Source organism: Armigeres subalbatus, chromosome 3, assembly GCF_024139115.2.
Source record: "Armigeres subalbatus isolate Guangzhou_Male chromosome 3, GZ_Asu_2, whole genome shotgun sequence".
Classification (NCBI taxonomy): Eukaryota; Metazoa; Arthropoda; class Insecta; order Diptera; family Culicidae; genus Armigeres; species Armigeres subalbatus.
The window spans coordinates 16,066,496-16,073,243 of record NC_085141.1 but is presented as its reverse complement, the minus strand read 5'-3'; the positions used below and the strand labels follow the sequence as shown (position 1 = coordinate 16,073,243).

General features: G+C 40.2%; 1 long non-coding RNA gene across 1 annotated transcript; it reads left to right on the top strand.

Annotated features, from left to right (window-relative positions):
* Window positions 1–4,848: 4,848 nt before the first annotated feature.
* LOC134225029 (uncharacterized) lies at window positions 4,849–5,327 on the top strand. Its single transcript, XR_009983144.1, has 4 exons — window positions 4,849–4,944; window positions 5,016–5,085; window positions 5,134–5,200; window positions 5,260–5,327. It is a non-coding gene; the product is annotated as an uncharacterized LOC134225029 (long non-coding RNA).
* Window positions 5,328–6,748: the final 1,421 nt, after the last annotated feature.

Sequence of the window (6,748 nt, the reverse complement as noted above, 5' to 3'; positions counted from 1 at the left end):
TTAGTCAATTAGGATAAGGGGAGGAAAATAAGTTCGACACTCATTGCTGCAAGAGACCGAGGAATCCTCTGCATCTCCATGAGCGCATTGGAAAGGAATAGTATGTTAGTTGGGAAGGAAATTTATTGGAAATCGCCATGGTAAGCGACTAATTATTTCTTTTGAACGAAGCCATACTCATGAAGATACGAAAACGGAAAAGCAACGCGTGTCTTATGTATTTTCCCGAAGACTGATTCGATATCTTAACTACTTCCCGACGAATCACCGACGACTAAAATACGCACTGCACAACGCTTGCTCGATGGCTACTGCAAACTGTTGAAGATCGCGCTTGTTTCGACCGGAGCGAAGCGCAATACATGCGCATGAGCCACGGACACCAAAAAGGTATTTCATTATTTTCCCGACGAATAAAACACACACTGCACTTACTTGCTCGATGGTTACTCGTAGAAGCTCCTAAGCATGCTCAAACATGGTCAAAAATGTATTAAATATCATAAGAAGTGTGCTCTTCAATGCCTCATCCTAATAGCTGCAAACATATTTATGAACAAATCGCTATCCTCAAGAGCGTTGTAGGACCATAATTGTTACTTGGGGCAGGAGATGTTATTTCTGATGATGCTTATTTCTCACATTGAAAAATATGAGATAAGATGCTTACGGAAAACACAAAAAAAACTAAGAAAAAATGTATATCAACACTATTTTCCAGGAAGAATAATGGTAGTAAGTCGAAGTCAAAAAGCCCAATCGGCAGATGCGTAATAATCCTAAAGTCACAGCTGGTCTGAGAAATCATGAGGCAGCGTATTGTACCAAACATCAGTTGTCAGACAACAAAAGGATGGATCTGCAAGACCTTTTTGAAATAATTCAATTCTAACAAGGTGATAAAAACTATTATTGCAGTATTAAATTTTCTCGATAAAATTGTTGTTTTTTATTTTGCATATGGGCACAACTCAAAATATTTCAGAATTTTGTTCAATATTCCTATATCACATTTTTCACTTATTTGTTCGATCAAATAGTTTAATGGTCCTGTTGGTTTGCAATAAAAAACAATATTCAAGTCTCAAAAATGTTTTAAGATGATGCAGCTCATAATTTCAAACGCTTATTCTTAAAATTGTCAAATTTTGAGTTGTGTCAGTATTGCACGAAACCGTCGATATCCGATTATTTCACACACAAATTTAAGCCCAATCTGTTTGCACACTTCGCACCTGCCGCCTAATCCCCCACAGTGCTCGAAGCATTTCGATAACATTACCGGTGATGTTTATTGTATTCCGCATTTCCCAGCGCTAATTATCGTTCGAAGCTATTTCGCATTGACACCTGAAACGTTGAATTGTGTCGCCGAGCCAGTGGCAAGTTGCAATGTGCGAACAAGCAGTTAATGTAAAATAATCAAACACCGGCTCTGTGCAGCGACCGACGACGACGCCAACGGCACCACCAACGAATATCCGTTGACACATTTTACGCTTTATTATTGAATTGAATTCAATTGAGCGAAGGGGTCTCGTCAATTCATCACATCGAGGTTCCGCGTTTTGCCGAGTGGACGGCGATGTTGTGGTTCCACTTGGCTAAGCCCATTTCAATGTGAATATTTTCGGAAGGGGACTGCCGGCATTTTTTTCTCCTTCGTCAAAGGGGCACACAGTGACAATCGAAATCGATCGTTAAAGTGAGGGCTTTTGGCGGCAGCCGATCGGTTAGTTTGAGTCGACATTTCAATGCAAATAATGCTGGTCAATAAGCCCGCGCGCCCCGTCCCGGCTGTTCTTGGGTTTCGGGGGCGATCGTGATCGGTCCAGGAAATGTCTAACGATGATGGCTTCATTAGTGGCGTGCGCGCCACGGCCAAACCGATGACGATGTGGTATTGTCAGCTTCAATCAATAAGTGTGAGTTTGAGTTATTGTGCTGCATGCGGACCCTTTTGGATGACCAGCAACAATCGGTTCAATTGAAATGTTTAACTCCGTAAAAGAGGGAACTGAAATGTTACCGAAGAATCGATCATGACTTGGGAAACTTGAAGTGAATCTATCGGCTGGACTTTATACCGGGTCTAAAAGCCGTTTAATTAAGATAAGTGAATAAACAAATATTAATATCCATCTTTCTACACCCAGATTCCCTTCGATGCTCTCTGCATTGACCTGACTTTTGTGCGCACTAATGAAAATCCATGTCGAAAATTTATTCTCCGATGAGTAGCGAAGCTTCACCTGGGTTCGGCTTCTGCGAGCTGATGATGCCAACCTGGCGTCAGACCCGGTGGCGACTGTGGAAGGATCAACTTTTTTTCCACGTGGCAGAATCCCAAATGACACCGCTCCCGACTTCTAACTTCCGCCATCAAACAATTTAATTTGGTGCAATATTAAAACAAATTAATGTTTATTTTCGAATCCATTTCACTAATTGAACTCAACCGCAACGCGTATCCACCACCCTGCAAGTTGGATCGAAAGGTGTAAAATTTTATTTTCTGTTTTCCGGTTTTTTGCCTCATCAGATTAGCAGGAGTTTTAACATGTCCAAAGCACACACGTGTATGAACACCATAGGAAGAAAATAGAACACAAGTTAATGATCCGAATCTGTTGCTTCGATCGTCTTTGGTAGTCGTTTGGAATTCTGGTAAAGCACCAAACGAACGATTAGCACTTGTCGAATCAACCTTATGCCCCGGGATCAAACAGGAAAGGATGGCTACCCAGATGTCGTTTTGATTTCGATGTCTACAGTAATTTGGGGGGTACGGTACGAATTGATAGAGACAATGTCAGAGGTGTGGCGGCAAGCAACAACTATCGCCCATATTGTTGCAGATGGGGGGAGGTGTACCGGAGAACATTATTGGATAGACCAAACTGACATTTATTTTTATTGACACTCATTAGTTAGTTCAACTCGGTTGGAAAACATTTTGCTTCCAATGTTCGTTAAGAGGTTTGCTATGCGATTTTCGTGCTGCTGTTATGTGTTGGTCTCAAATGATAATTGAGGGAAGCGTCAATGAAACATATCCAAACATTGATTTTTTTTTACTATTTTAAAGTTAAATTAACTGTTTCTCACTTTCACTTCCAACCTTGACTACTTGAAGAGTTATAAGACATAAGACCCATGCAAATGTTTTTAATTTTTCAAAAAGTATGTCTATTTTCTTGATTTAATGAAATTTTAATTGCATCTAATGAATTTCTAAAATATTGTTCAACAAATCTGATGAGTTTTTCAATAAATTTGGTTCTAAATATTTTTAGTATTTATTTTTCACCCCCTTACCAGTCTAAGAGCAGTAGGACATATATTTATGTTTGACATTTGAATCGGATTAGTACATTTGAAAATATTTGTGTTTGTTTTATTTTTCCGGTTTCGCGGCTGTGTTATTATTAACGTGTTGCACATTATAGCAGTTCTTGTCAAATGTCCTTCTAGTTGGCTAATACTTGGTGGAACGTCTTTCAAAAAACTAAAAAATAATGTATTTCCATCCATCGTCGTAGGGGCTAAAACCAATGAAAGCAACGTCCAACTATAACAGACCTTTTCTCCTGAGCTTACTGTTTTGTACGGATGAGTTTTGCAAACAAGTGTTTGTTTTATTGGTTTTCAAGACTATGACGAAAAGACGAAAATGCCTTTCTTAACCCTAAACTTGAATGGAAAAAATATATTAGGAAAACTTGGCTGATTTGAAAAATTATACAAAATTAGGCGAATTTGGTGTTTTGATAAATCAGTATGTCGGAAATTTAGTTTGAGTTTAAGAAAATTATTAGAAATGCAAAAAACAATAGACTTGCTTATTTTATAAATTTAGTCAATACAAAAATAAATGAGAAGAGTACGCGACGTGTACGGATCTGCTGTAGCCAAGGCTTTACCCAAGATGAATACACAGCTAGGTGTTTCAACCTGCCAAGTTTATGAACGAGAAGAAGGCGGGGGTGAAAAATTCATTTTCGGTGCAAAACATAAACAAACTGGCTGGCTCGCCCATACTAAAATCCAAGACGGCTGAATCGTGAATTTGGCAGATTGGAACACCTAGTGGTGTATTCATCTTGGCTTTACCCTTGGCTTTACCCGTTACTTAGCCGTTTATTTTTTCAATTTGACTGATCATTTTAAATTTGGCCTAACCAACTCAACTGTTCGAAATTAAAAAATAAGATAGAGTTATATTGAAAAAAAAAGCTATTTGAAATTTCTTAAGTGTCCTGTGTATCCAAATGTGTCAACTTAAGCAATAGATAAACCGGGAAGCCCTTACTTTATTTCGTTAAATGTCAATTTGTATCGTGATGATGATCCATAATTTTGATAATGTGATCCACAACTCTTGGAAAGAAGGCCAATGAGACTATGTTAACCCGTAAATGCCCAGGACGAACTTTTAATTTTGAAAACTATGTATTTCGGAGGTTTTTAGAGGTTTTTATTTAGAATTTTCACTAGAATCAAGGGGAATAGTTATACTTTCATGTACATGCAAACCCTCCCCTCCGCACCCTCCCCCTTTTTATGGTTCTGTTCGTTTATCAGTCCGTATGAACAGGGCTCTTCAATATAATTCGATTGTATGAGATATGTGGAAATAATGTAACAAGAACTTTCATAAGGCCTCCAATACCTCTGGAAGGTTGTTGTTACGACCCCTCGGTCGGCGCATCTCACTACTCTGGACAAATGTGTGGTGGTCAGCTGTGGTAACGGCAAACGTCATCACAACGGACAAAAGCCAATCTCGGACAAAAGCTGAAAGCAAGAAGCGGAGATTTGTATGGAATGTGTTTTGGCTTCATGCGACTAATTTACAATTTATGAACAACTACTAGAAGTTTAGTGCGTTAACTATTAGAATTATAGTGCGAGAAGTTTGCTCAATTCGCCTTATAGTATCGGGTATGCTGTGTAATCCCAAATTAAATAATGAATTCGCTAATCGTGTATAACCTTAATTCTATTTCCTATAGCTAAACTGAATTTATCATTCATGCATAATAGTCACTGTACTAGAATTGATAGCAGCTAGATTTCGTTTGGGTAAGGGGGAATATATTCTATTGTTACAAGCCAGATTTAGTTCAACAGATCACACACTCAAATCCTAAGTCGCAACCAATAAGATCTATTTAGAACTAAACAAACTCAATCTAAGGTAATTCAACAAACATTTGGAACTGAGAAAAGTTTATGATAACCAGTGTTCAATTACAGAACCTTAAATTGTTCCTCCAGTAAGGTGAACATTAACAGCAGTTCAAACAGAAATAGAATATTAAACGTAAGCTAAAAGATTTATAAACAAAATAACATACTAAAATTGTACCACAATATTTCAGGAATTTTTTAATACATTGTCACCTCGATTAAAAACTTGGAATTTTCATTTCTGAACGGCTGTCACCTACAAATTAAAAAATTCGTTTACACACGAATTCACCGAAGGACTACAGCAGAAATGTCGAATCACTCTCACGAAACCGGACCCACCGGACAAGCCATGGGAATATCATGCTCCACGCCAACAGGGCAATGTAAGGTCTGTAATCACTTGGATCAAGCGCGCTAACGGCAGTGTACTTCGTGTCATAACTGCTACCACCCAGTGTGCATTGGTATATAATCTGACCGAGAGAATCCTACGTTCGTTTGCTTGCAATGCAAATCACCCGCTGTCGGACACATGCAAACCAATACTATTGCTTCCTCCACAGCCTCTGTAAGTATGGCTTCACTCGAGTACGTGAACATGTCTTGGTCACAAATATCCCCGATTACAGCCGCATCGTCAGTACCCTCGTACATGCCCCTCAACACAATCGGATACCCCCGGATAATGCCTAGACTTCCCATCGTTCCATCATTTTCATGCGTCTCAACGAATCATGCGCCTCAGAATGCATTCTCATCAATGACAAATCTTGCTCAAGCGCTACCTACCTATCACGCTTCATCGTTACTCTCGTCGGTAAATCAACCAGCACTTGCATCGCAGAATGCCGCGCCTGCTATCAATTACACCTCAGCTCCACACACGTTTCCTTTGAGCAGCCTTCATGGACCACCGACGGAAATCCAACCACCAACTTCTGCTAGGGAACAGACCCAATTACCTTTTTCAGGTTTACCCTATAATACTCCATTGTTACTTTCATCGGTGACTCAGCCTGCACTTGAATCGCAGAGTGCCGCACAGGCTCCCGGCTTTTCGGCTATTAATTATAGCTCAGCCCCACTCACGCTGCCCTTGAGCAGGCTCCATGGACCACCAACGGAAATTCAACCACCTACCGCCAACGAGAAACAAACCAACTTTCCTCCAACGCTGCCCCCTAGCAATCCACGGAACAACGAGTATCAAATTCAACCAGATGCCAGAAGTCTGGCCTCGAAGGCTACAAGTTCCAGGTTATCTACTAAGAAGAAGCAGAAGCAGTTGGAGCTAGAAATGTTAGACGAGGAAAGGAAGCTGCAGGAGATTGAGGAGGCGAGTAAAAGGGCCTACACGCGGAGGCGGTTCGAGCTGCTACAGGAGATCGCTAGCGAAACGTCGTCGACGTCCGATATTGTGGATGAAGAGGAAATGTGTAACGAGAAGGTTAATTCATGGTTGCAGTGTGACATGCCAAACCTCAATATTACTCGGAATTTGGCTCCTGCTTCCCAATTACAACACTTCAATCCTGTAAGATCAGCGCCCGCA